This window comes from Tenrec ecaudatus, chromosome 3 (genome assembly GCF_050624435.1).
Source record: "Tenrec ecaudatus isolate mTenEca1 chromosome 3, mTenEca1.hap1, whole genome shotgun sequence".
Lineage (NCBI taxonomy): Eukaryota > Metazoa > Chordata > Mammalia > Afrosoricida > Tenrecidae > Tenrec > Tenrec ecaudatus.
In genome coordinates, this window is record NC_134532.1 from 50,634,616 (window position 1) to 50,647,576 (window position 12,961).

The 12,961-nt window shown below is 42.4% G+C and overlaps 1 pseudogene; it reads left to right on the forward strand.

The window, feature by feature from the left end:
• Positions 1–2,676: 2,676 nt before the first annotated feature.
• Positions 2,677–12,556, forward strand: LOC142442267 (protein C1orf43-like; annotated as a pseudogene).
• Positions 12,557–12,961: the final 405 nt, after the last annotated feature.

Here is a 12,961-nt window from a genome sequence, read left to right on the forward strand (position 1 = left end):
CTCCTACAGTTTGTGTTGTTTGCCATCTGTCAGCATTACCTAGAGCTTGGAATCCAGAATCTAGGCCAAGGTGACACAATGGTTGATCAGTCATCTCTTTCCTGGATCCATCTAAGTTTCTGCCCTCACCTTGGTTCTTGGCATCACCCATTTACCTAACTCTTGCCATTCCTTGATTGTAGGCTACAGTCTTTCCCAAAGGCTTGAAAATTGGACATCTGTAAACACAAGAGCTTTAAAGAGCAGCAAATAAGGATTCTCCTGGCTTGTTTTCTTGTTTAGGATATCTCTGTCTTGGCCAAGGTACATCTCTGATGTCCTATTGGTGTCCCTTTGTCTCTATTGTCCACCTCTACAGCAAGTTTCTCCAGTTACCACACTATTGTGCTTAAATGGACTACCCAACCTTAGGCATTTCCTCACACACAATACATATTGTAAAGAATTCGCAGGATGCAAGGGGATAGGGGCAGGTTAACTTAATGAACAGCTCAGAATGGGTTGGAGTGGCATGTATGAGCATGATTCACCTTGATCACTTTCAGCAGATATGTCAAGGGTTATGGTCTGAGGTGCAGTATGAGCTGATAAAGCACGTTCTTCATAAAATACTCCTTTCTTCAGTTAGATTGCTGGTAAAAAGAAGATATTTACCTTCAATGGGGCTTGAGAATATTGAGGCCTTAAATACTTCCATTTTATTCTGAAAATAAGTATTGTATATGTAGAATGTGAATCCGAAGTTGAAAATGATATTTGAGAAATTAGTTAAATTGCTCTGTAAAGATAGAGTAGGCCCTGTGTTTAATGCAAACACCCTCAGATTGGAGCATGATTTGATCCCAGGGTGTGGGGGTGATCACTATTTAGTGCACAAAGTACAGGCTAAGAACCTGCCATGTCTTTCTCAACACTGACTCCTCTTCTGTTTCAGATCAGAGATTTGCCACAGAGAAATATGAGCCAGTCTAGGGAGCTAGAAACCTGTAACCACTGTCTTGCACATTGAAGTATCACAAGTAAGGATTTAAACTTCTGACTGGTTGTGAACCAACTCCATTCACCCTGGGGTTGCTGAGGGCATTGCTGGGCGTAGGAGCTTGAGAGGAAGCAGGAGGGATCCATATTTCCTGGGGTCTGACCCCAGGAGAGCGCCAGTGTACAAGGGCCCAGGCTGTCCTGATAGTCAGTGTCCAAGGTCTTTGCTCATCTCACTGAATGATGGAATTCACTGGGAAAGTAACTGTTCATAATTGTATTAGAACTTAAGTTCTGAGTACTCCAACTTAACAAAAGGCTCGTGTCGTTGTGGTTACAGATTGGGCTGCTAACTGCAAGGTCCGTGGTTCAAAATTCCAAGTCACACTTGGGGTGAAAGATCGGGTATCTACACTTGTAAAGATTTACAGTCTTGGAAACCCACAAAATCAGTTTCATCTTCTCCTAAAGGGCTGCTATCATTGGAAAACACTCGATGGCAGTGAGTTGGGTTTTAGGTTTGGGTTGCTGATGACAGTGACAACTCAGTGTCTATTAGTTATGTCCCCACTTTGATTTAGCCACCATTAAATTCTCTGTGATCATTAACCAAGCAGGTAGGTCATTTTCCCCTGGGGGAGAATGCCTTAGAAGTAGATTGCCTGCACTCATTTCCAGCCAGCCCCTCTCCACTTACCTGCCTAGATGTATCCTTGACGGAGGTCAACGTCCTGAGGACAGAACAGGGGCCATTGTCACGAGTCTTGCCTTCATGGGGTTTTTATAAAGGCCCTGGGCCTATCTTGTAAGTCCCTCTATCTAATAATGTGCATGCCTAATCATTCCTGCTGCTGCAGTCCCATCCGTACCTGTGATGTATTAATCTGGCACCAATTGTGATCTGTGGCATGCCTTATGTTTTATGCCCTGTTTATTCAGGGTCCTCACTGAATCCTCAGTTGTTATTTTGACTTCGTGCTAATGGTGTGTGTGGGTGCATGTGCACACGCTTCTTTTATTATTATCTTAAGTTTAATAAATGTTCTCCTTAAATTATATTTGACATAGGGTTCACTTTTCTACTCTAACACACAATTTAGGATCACAAATAACTCAAGATACAGTTCTCCTTTCGGACAGCATCTTGGCAGACATCCCTGCACGTAAGGGCAGGCCCTGCCGCCTTTTGGCTTCTGTCCTGAATGGGGAAAAGTTACAAAGGTCTATTAGCTCTGCGGATAGATGCTCACTCTGCCCCTTAGCCTCAGACCAAACACACTCAGCTCTGTGTAGGTTGGCAAATCTAGTTCCCCCAATAAATACCCAGATGTACACCACTTCACCTACTAACCTCCTGCCCAAATGCACTCAGCTCTCTTGTTCGGTGGTCTGGGAATCCAACTGTTCTGTCTCAGTCTCTTGGTTCTGCTGCCACCGTGTCTCTGTTGCTGCTTCTCCCCATAATTTTCTCTCTTGTGTCACAGCTCTCTGTCTTCTGGATTGAAGAGTTTCAATGCAAGAATCTAGGATATGCCCTCCCCCCCCCCCCCGCAAGCTGCCATGTTTTCAGGCCGGGTCTCGCTTAGTCTTCCCCCATAAGGAAATGGCTGGGGAGCTCCAGGAAACGCAAATGAACCCGGGCTGATGAGTCAAGGCAACGGGGTAAACCAGAGCAGCTCTGCGTAGGGTGGGAAGGCCATGGTGTCCACTAGTGACTGGTTGTTGGGGTGAATGTAATGCTGGTGATGGTCTACGGGAGCCTGGTATTTGTACTACTATTTATTTTTGTGAAGAGGCAAATCATGTTCTTTGCAATGAGATCTCGGAGGAGCCCTCATGTCCCTGTGGGGAGCCCTCATGCCCCCAAGGATCTGAAAGAAGAGATTGATATTCAACTATCCAGAGTTCAGGATCGCAAGTAGGAACCCCAGCTCCTTGCAGATGATGATGCCAGACTGCCACAGCTGGAAACCCAGGGAAATCAAAACTGCTACAATTGTCTGTACAAGATGAAAGCTCTGGACGCCATTCATGTCTCCTGGATCCCATTTCACACTGAAGGCTGGCATCCTCATCCCCTAATAGGCAGAAATTTCCATTCCTACCTGCTCCATCTTCAGAACGCTACTACTCCTTTCAAGGGTGTGTGCAAGGCCCTCATTGATCCCCTGCTGCATGGCTATGAGGCAGCCTACTATGGGCTAGAGGTCTTTGGCCAGAGTGAGTATACCTACGCTCTCAGGAGGCCCTGACTGAACTGGCCACTGCGGTCAAAACACAAAGTGGGAGCTCTCAGTGACACCACCATTCAGCAGCCAAAGACCTTACTCAATCTCCTGAAGTCTCCCAACGACATTCCAGGTGACATACCTCCCCTCCAGTCAGAAGAGTAAACATGCCAAGCCCTTCCTCGAATTGAAGAACTTTAAGGACAAGTGTCATACCCTGGGGAGTACTCTGATGGACCTGACAGACTCGCTGGAGATGAGCCAGGACTGGAGTGTGCTTGCCAGGCAATCCTCAGGTTAGCTGGCTGGTGGGCCTGCACTCTTGCCCGACGCTCCCGATGTGTGCAGAGATCATGCCTGGAAGACCTTGGGGGATATTTCTGAACAACAATTAAAACTATTTTCCCCAAAAGCAAAAAAAAAAAGAATCTAGGATCCAGGCTCTTCTTTTTTGATGGTAGTGAAATCCCAAGTTCTGTTTCTGAAATGGCTCAATTAAACCTAACTAGATGTCCAATGTGACTAATTCCCACGTTAGGCTTTTTTTTAAAAAATCGTTTTATTAGGGATTCATACAAATCTTACGCAATCCATACATACATCAATTGTGTAAAGAACATTTGTACATTCATTGCCCTCATCATTCTCAAAACATTTGTTCTCCACCTAAGCCCCTGGCATCAACTCCTCATTTTCCCCTCCCTACCTGCTCCCCCCTTCTTCTTGAACCCTTGCTAATTTATAAATTATTATTTTGTCATGTCTTGCCCTGTCTGATATCTCTGTTCACCCCCTTTTCTGTTGTCTATCCCTCAGGGAGAAGGTAATATGTAGATCTTTGTAATTAGTTCTGCATTAGATTTTCAGACATCTAAATGGCGTAGCCACAAGGGTACCAATCTATTGTTGGGCAAGCTGCCCAATCCTCTTAAACCAAATAAGCCAAACTCAATGCTATCAAGTTAACACGGACTCATCGAGAGCTTATATGACAGGGTCGAACTGCCCCTGTGAGTTTCAAAGACTATCTCATTAACAGAGTAGAGAGCCCTGTCACTCTTGGGAGAAGTGCCATCTTTCTCTCAAGGAGAAATATGTCATTTCCAACTGCTGACCTAGCGATTAGCAGCCCAACAGGGCTCCTTTGCCTTGTTCACATTGGCGGGCGACAAACCCACGTAAATATTTGGAAGGAATTAAGACTGTATATTTGTATAGGCCAACTAACACACTGTATTAGGTGCTACAAATAATGCTAAATTAATAACATTGTTTATCTTGAGAGTCAAAAGTGCACTCACTATGGGGGATGTATACTTTTTCATTTCATATATATATAAATTTCAATCTAATAGATGCTACATAAGTGTTTATTTTGGAGTCCTGGTTTTCGCATTTATTAAGAATTGGACTGCTAACCTCATGGTCAGTGTTACAAACCCATTAGCTGCCTGTCATGGCTTCAGAGTCTTGAAAACTGTGCAGCAGTTTTATTGTGTCCTATTGGGTGTTTATATGTCTAACTTTACATGATGGTGCGTTTTAAAGTGTTTCTAAACTGAAGTGATTGTACAATTTCTAGTTCCTTTAGAAGTTCATAATAGTTTTTTATATAGCCCATTTAAAATGTTTCCAGATGGTTTAATTAATAATCATTTTCAAAGTTCATTGATTTGTCATTCTCCTTGAGAGTCACACAGTAAGGAATTGATAGTTCTGTATGCTGTGAGGTAGGGATCCAGCTTTTTAGTTTCTTCCTCTTGGCATGTATATTTGATTGTCCAATCTGTATTATAAAGTCATCTTTTACTCACATGTTTAAAAATTAAGAGTTTTAGATTTATTGGTCATGGTATAAGCATGTTTTCTATCATTCAATAATGGCAACATTAACAGTATTGGGGACTTTGTGTAAGAAGGGGGACAGAACTGTAACAGTATCTGGACCTACAGGTTCTGTGATACTCTCATTGTATTCTCTCATCAGCCTGCAACTTGTGCATCAATAGCAGCACAGAAGAAAGAGGAAGAAGTGCCTGGTTTGGGTATTATTATTTCAAGGATGTCCCCATGAGAGGTTGAAATTTGTGAGCATCATTGGAACTGATACAGTTAAGACAAACATAGAGCATCCCAGTTGCGGGCAGTATCTAAGGACTAAAGTAAATGACCAAAGCTCAGGTGATTTTGATGTATTTTATCCTTTTCTATATTTCCTACTTGACTTGTAGAAGCCTGTATAACACTGATTCAGTTCATTGGAAAAGTGGGAATTTGGAATTGTAGAAGCTATAGCTAAACTCAGATTCTGACTTCAACATTGGGTAGGAGAAGATTAGGAATATGTATATTGATCATATACATATTGCCTATGTATTGACATTGAACTAATCTATTGACATTGAACATAATACATCATCGAGGGTACTTTGGATGACATTATCTTTCAACTTATTCTATGGCCAACCCATGAGAATCATTCAAATGATTTACTCTGCCTAGTTTTTTTTAAGTCATTTTACTGGGGGATCGTACAACTCATCACAATCCATACATACATCTATTGTGTCAAGCACCTTTATATATTTGTTGCCATCATCATTCTCAAAACATTTTCTTTCCACTTGAGCCCTTGATATTAGTTCATTATTTTCCTCCCTCCTTCACCCTCCCTCACTAACCCTTGATAGTATATAAATTATTATTTTTTCATGTCTTACACTGTCAGATGTCTCCCTTCACCCATTTTGCTGTTGTCCATCCCTCAGGGAGGTGCTTTTATGTAGATCATTGTGATAGGTTCCCCTTCCCCTCTCGGTATCTCTACTCTCATTATTGGTCCTGAGGAGTTTATCTATCCTGGATTCCCTGTGTTTCCAGCTCTTATCCACCCCAGTGTACATTCTCTGATCCATCTGGATTTGTAAGGGTGAACTGGGATCATGATAGTGGCGGGGAGGATGCATTAAAGAAATAGAAGGAAGTTATAGGTTTCATTGGTGCTATATTGCACCATGACTGGCTCCTCTCCTTCCATAACCCTTCTGTAAGGGGATGTCCAGTTGCCTACAGATGGGCTTTCAGTCTCCACTCTGCACTCCCCCAAATTCACAATGATAGGATTTTTTGTTCGTTGATCACAGAGGCTGAGCTTCTTCCTTGTGGGCTTTGTTGTTTCTCAGCTACATGCCTGCTTGTTTATCTTCAAGCCTTTAACATCCCAGGCATTATATCTTTTTATAGCCAGGCACCATCAACTTAATTCACCACATTTGCTTGTGCACCCGCTCTGCCTTCAGCGATCCTGTTGGGAAGGTGAGCATCATGGAATTCCAGGTTAATAGAAAAAAGTGTTCTTGCATTGAGGGAGAACTTGGGTGGAGGCTCAATGTCCATCTGCAACCTTAATATGAGAACACATAAATAAATGCACATAGATCTATTTCCCCATCATCATATATAAATATATTTATTTGTACATGCCTATATTTAGACCTCTATCAATGCCCTTTGCCTCCTAGTTCCTTCTTTTATTTCCTTTTACTTTCCTCTTGTTCCACTATCACATTCAGCCTTCATTTGGGTTTCAGTAATTCCTCTCGGTTACATTGCCCTTGATCAAGCCCTACTAGCCCTCCTCAACATCAACTTTGGATCAGGTGTTCCCTTGTCCCTGGATTTGCTAACACCCTCTTCCTTTCCCCCTGCTTTCCCTTCATCCATGCCACCCCCCCCCCCCAACAGTTGACCCGTTGTTTTCTCCTCCAGATTGTTTATCCTGCCTATCTTATCTATATAGAACTGAAGAGATAATAATATACACAGAAAAAAGACAGAGCAAAACAAAGCAACAAAATAAAACAATAACAACAAAAAGAAAAGCTTGTAACTAGTTCAAGGTCTGTTTGTTGACCTTTAGTAGTGCTTTCTAGTTGAGTCTGATGGGGTTACATGGCCTGGATCCAAAGTCTATTTTTGGTATTCCCTGGGGACTTTGTTGCTCTGTTCCCCTTGGTGTTCTGTTGCACGCCCGTAGTGTTTCACCTCAGTGTGGTGGGGTCAGATTTGGTGCAATTCCTGCACTGTCTCCAGTGTTTTTCCTCATAGCACTATGGGTCAGTGAGTGACCTTGTGTCTCCTAATGTGGCCAACCCTATGTTTCTCTCTGTGCTTTGACTGCTCTGAGCGGGAATATCATCCTCAAGACTTGGTGGGCCAGAATGTATTCCGCTCTCTCTTCCTCTCCCTTTATTTGCTCCTGTGTGCTCTGATAATGATATGACCCTCCCCCTGAGGTATAGCTTCAATGCTGTCCTCTTAAGTGAATTCTTCTGCGGGAGGAGGGACAGTCCCAATAGTTGGGATTGGTTTGGCCCCTCAGACCTCCCTATTGGCTCCCTGCTTCATGCTGGTATGTTGCATTCACATCTTGGTGCACTGGGTTGAAGTCTGGTCCCTTTTTCTCTGTGGAGATATAAACAATACCTTCCCCTTGGGTGGGTTAGTGCCCTATTCCCCTGCTACTCATGTCTTTTTATTTCTCCTCCTCCCCCCTCCTCTTTAGTTGCCTTCCATGTGTATCCCTGGATGATTTTGGTCTGGCCCCTGCCATACTACCTGGACTTCACCCCAGGAATGTTTGTATATAGTAGCTTTTTCCCCTATAACTCTTTTGCACTTTTAAGCTTACCTCAACGGACTTATGTTTTACTTGTCCTTTTGTGCTTGGTTTACTTCACTTAGCAAAATTTCCTCCTGTTCTTCCCATTCGGTAATGTCCTTCATGTGTTCATCACTGCTTTGGGGGATGAGTAGTACTCCATTATATGTATGTACCACAGTTTTTTAATCCATTCATCTGTTGGTGGAAATTTGAGTTGTTTCCAACTCCTTGATTATGCCTAGTTTTTAAGAAATAAGATCACCTTTTTAGGACAGTTCAGTCTTCCGTGGGATTTTTGTTTGGTTGAGTATCTTTAATGCTTCTTTCTGAAAGTGATATGTTACATATCCTCCCAAACAGCCACATTCTCATTAATGCATCTAAAATGGGCCTTGTAGCCATAGAAGCTTAAAAATGGGTGACAACGTCTCACTTCCTCTAACTATAGAAGTAGGAGGGACAATCACCCATCAACATCAGTCCTGATTTATGTGAGGCAGAGCTTAAACATACCTGTGCCCTCCAATAGTTTTCCAGTTCTGACACTAGTATCTTTCCAACAGTCCAAAGGGCGTGCAACAGAACAGCAAGGGGAACAGAGCAGTCCTACTCAGCTCATTAATTTTTTGCAGTGGCCATGTACAAATTACAGTCCAGAGTCACAGGTAAAAATTTTATTCTGTAACAGAATGTAATTTGGTATCAGAATCTGTAGGCTATACTTTGGCATTCATATTAAAGAACTATGTAGGCAAATTTTCTCTTCTTGAGGACAGGCCTGTTCTCTCTGTCCCTTCCAGACATTTAGCCCCCTGAAGGAAGGCTCATTTCACAATTCCATCTCTCTAGGCTCCTCTCCACTCCTTGAGGTATATCCTCCTCTTGATCTTGCCTGCCCTACCCATATCATGGCTGAAAAGCCCTTTCTGGATCTGTCACAATTGGCTCTGTCACTGTGTCCCTTCTTCCCTCGGCATTATTGCTATTGGTACAGCTCTTGACTCATGAATATTACAGTGCATTGTGCAGGAGCAGCAGTAGACCAGTCCCTAGGAGGTAGAGGTTCACGATGTTCCTTGATTTGCTCTGCAGTATCTCACAAAACTAAATAGCCATCAGGTAAATAGCTCTTCAGGATGTGGAAGCTGGTGAATCTCAAATGTCAGGCAGCAAACTGTTGGCTCATGGAGTGGAGGAAGCTCTCAAATCAGGTCACACAGGCAGCTCACAGTTGCAGGGATGTCATGGAAATGGCTCCTGAATGTCTGCAAGCTGGCAAATCCCTGATCCATGGGTTCATTCTGAACTATGTGGCTGCAGGGGCTAACAAAACCAAATCAACAGTTCAGATAACAGGCCAGTGTCCCACTGTCTCCTCTGAACAATACCTGCAGGCAGTTCTCTCTCTTGATATAATGGCTTCTTGGTTCAACCTAGCACCTTCACTGCTTAGGCCAGATTAGGAGGAGCCCCTTAGAGAGCATGTGATGAAAGAAGGCAGGTGCAAGAGGACCTTTTAGTTAAAGTTAAGTCAATACTGCTCGAAGGTGGCTGAGAAGAATTTGTCCTAAGAGTGACAAGAAGAGCTTATCCTAAGGTGGTTTCTAAGAGTTTCCCGCACTCAGGAAGGGAGATAAACCCTATGAACTTTCTGTTTAGGGATCTGAGTTATAGCTTCTTATTCCTGATCCCAGGTTTTACTTTGTTCATTAATAGGCCACTTTGATCTATGAGTTTTGTGTGGCCATAGCCATGGATTATCAAACCCACAAGTGAGACAAAGAGTGGTGTGGGAGGAATGACTTATGTAAGAATTGACCCAAAATGTTGGACAGCTGAGCTCTGTTTGACCTCCCCCATCTGCACTGTTCCTGATAGCGGGTGCCACTGAAGGTACCGAGCCTCGTACGCTGGTGATGCTGCTAGGACTCCACATTCCATTTCACAATGTACTGTAAACTTGTTTGTTAATATAAACAGGTGTTTATCTACTTTGTGTGAGTATAAATCAGCTACTTCTAGCTCATTCAGCTCATTTCACTGGTACTCAAAATTCTAATTTTATGAGTGGGTGGATTACTTTGGTGGTACAGAGGTCCCCAACACTCGAACCTTAGGAGTGACATTGCAATTGTGGCAAATATTAAAAGACAGAGAGCAGACAGCCAGACACAGGGGCTCCCTTCCCATGCCAGGACTGAGAGAGTGAATGTATTTTCCAGTGGGCATATATAATGGAGCTTACAGATCATTCATAAGGCACCCACCTCATGCACTTAGCATATACATAGTCAATGGTTAATATAAGTAAGTAACGCGACAAGCAACGAGGTGAGTCACTATCTTTACCTAATGCTGCTTGACTTCAAACCTACCCTGAGCCCTCCCCAGGCATTTGCTACATTTTATAGTGGACTGGCTACAGAACCTGATTATTCTAATTTACCGATAACCTTCAAGCACAGTGAAGCAGCTAGGCAGAGAAATGATTCTTCTACTACTGTGTTTCAACCAAAAAATAAGACACTGTTTTCTATTTATTTTTCCTCAAGAAGACACACTATGGCTGATTTTCAGGGATGTCTTATTTTTATTAAGTATGGCCCAACAATCTACATTTATTCAAATATAGTTAAGTCACCTTATTGTGGAACATCAACCCTCAGTGCTGAGTAAAATGGCAGCCACAGCTTTACTTCTTCCCCCTGAAGACACACCATACTTAAAGCAGAGCGCCCTGCTCCTCACTTCACTAAGGAGACTTTTACATTCACTGTCTATGTCTCCCTCTCTGCCTCAGCTTGCAGCACGCACAGAACAACCAGGACCTGACAGTGGGGCATGATCAGGTTGATGGGACTGCCCACACCCCTCCCATCATCTCCGAGATAGCAGCTGTCACGATGGGGCAGGTGAGAAGGGCTGTCCATCTTTGTTCCCTCTCTGTGGCGGTATGCTGCATAGCCATTCCTGTTACTATGTCTTATTTTCGGAATATGGCTTATCTTGCACAATTGCTTGGATAACCTGCTATGGCTTATTTTATGGGTCTGTCTTATTTTCGGGGGAACACAGTATGATAGCTCCTTTAAGACTGCTCCTTCATGGAGAGCTATTGTTGGTTGCACATTATTTGGCCTGGAGAACGTGTATTTGAAAACATTCCTTTCTCAGAACAATAGAGATCTTTCTGAAAATAGAGCTAGTTTTCCGTCCCCATGGTTGCCAATGTAGAAATAAGGTCAAATACTTTCCACCAAGTTCTCAGTTTACTACACATTATGGAATGTACAGTTTTCATTACTGTTTTGCTTTCTTTACTGTAAGATATTTTAAAAAAAAATCTTCAAATGAAAAATACATTGTTAAATAGACTCCCCTTACTACAGGAATCACTGACATTCAATGATGTGGCTATAAAGTTCACCTGGGAGGAATGGCAGCTCCTGAACCCTGCTCAGAAGACCTTATATCAGGATGTGATGTTGGAGAATTATCACAACCTGGTTTCCATTGGTGAGGAGAATTCTCAAGTCATTGACCTCATCACTGGCTTTTCCTATCTTATGTGTTAAAATCTTTGCAGTGTCTGTGGTGTTCTCGAAGAGTTAGATTCCCATTGCATTCTCTGGTACTAGGTTAATGGGTAAGGTCGTCTACTCTTGAGAAAACACCTTTTACTTTTTTTCCTTTGAACATGATTTTCCTAGAAATACAACAATCTGCACACTTTACAAACCTTAGGTTAAATTTGGTGTGTCTAAGATTATGTAATTCTTATGAACAGGTAATCTAATTGTCACCTCAGATGCTTCCTCTCAATAGGAACAAGGAGAAATGGGGTTGTTTTTAGAGACAAGCTGTATGGAAATTTTTCAGATGTGTGGTCAACATACCTTAAGGGGAATTGGCCGGGGAGGTTGATTCAACTGTTAGAAGGCCTCACATCCATCATAGATGTCGGGTAATACATAAAAGTGTGTGTTCCTTCGAATGTGAGATCTCACTTTTCCTACCAGTTGCAAGAAGTACTCCTGTAGCTCTTCTGAGATTAGATTTTTAGATGTCCATTTATTTGATTTACATTATTATATGTCTGTGTCTATAATTTTCTTTAAGGTTGTCAAAACTTTCCCCTTTATATGCTTGTACCTTACTATGAAAGTCCATCTTGCAAGCCTCTCTCCAAACAGAGAACTTGGAGTACATAATTGTCCCCAGAATACAACACATTCCTCTACTATTGTGCAAGCATGGATCTTAAGCTCCGGCCATAAATAGGTCTCCATTGTGTTTCCTTAGCTTTCCCCCTTGGAGTGTCTCTATTTTTGTTATTATTTCACAACTTATTTTGCTACTGTTATGAATTGGGTGACCCCTGTGAAAGGGTCCTTTGATCCCCAAAGGGGTCATAACCCACAGGTTGAGAACCACTACTCTAAAGGTATTGGTTTCCATTTTCTCATTTTTTTCTCCTCTCTCTTTAAAGTTTTCTTCATTCTAGTGACATAAGTTCTTTCTGTTTTCTAAGAGATGATCAAATTGCCTTCTCTGTTGGAATTGTTTATCAGACATATTTCTCCATATTTTACTCTTTTTGGTGAAATACGTGTGTGACTTCTGTTATTTTCAGGTATCTAAGATCAACTTCCCAGCAAGAAAATTATCCGCTTGGGATATTCTTTAGCACTGTACCTTCAAATTTTTTCTACTTTAAGATTTAAAAAAAAATCATTTTACTGGGGGCTCGTACAACTCTTATCACAATCCATACACACATCAATTGTGTAAAGCACATTTGTACATTTGTTGCCCTCATCATTCTCAAAACATTTGCTCTCCACTTAAGCCCTTGGCATCAGCTCCTCATTTTTCTCTCCCTCCCCGCTCCTCCCTCCCTCATGAACACTGGATAATTTATAAATTATTATTTTGTCATGTCTTACACTGTCTGACGTCTCCCTTCACCCACTTTTCTGTTGTCCGTCCCCATATGTAAATCCTTGTAATAGGTTCCCCCTCTCTACCCCACCCTCCCTCTGGCTTCCTGGTATTGCCACACTCACTGTGGTCCTAAAAGGATCATCCAACC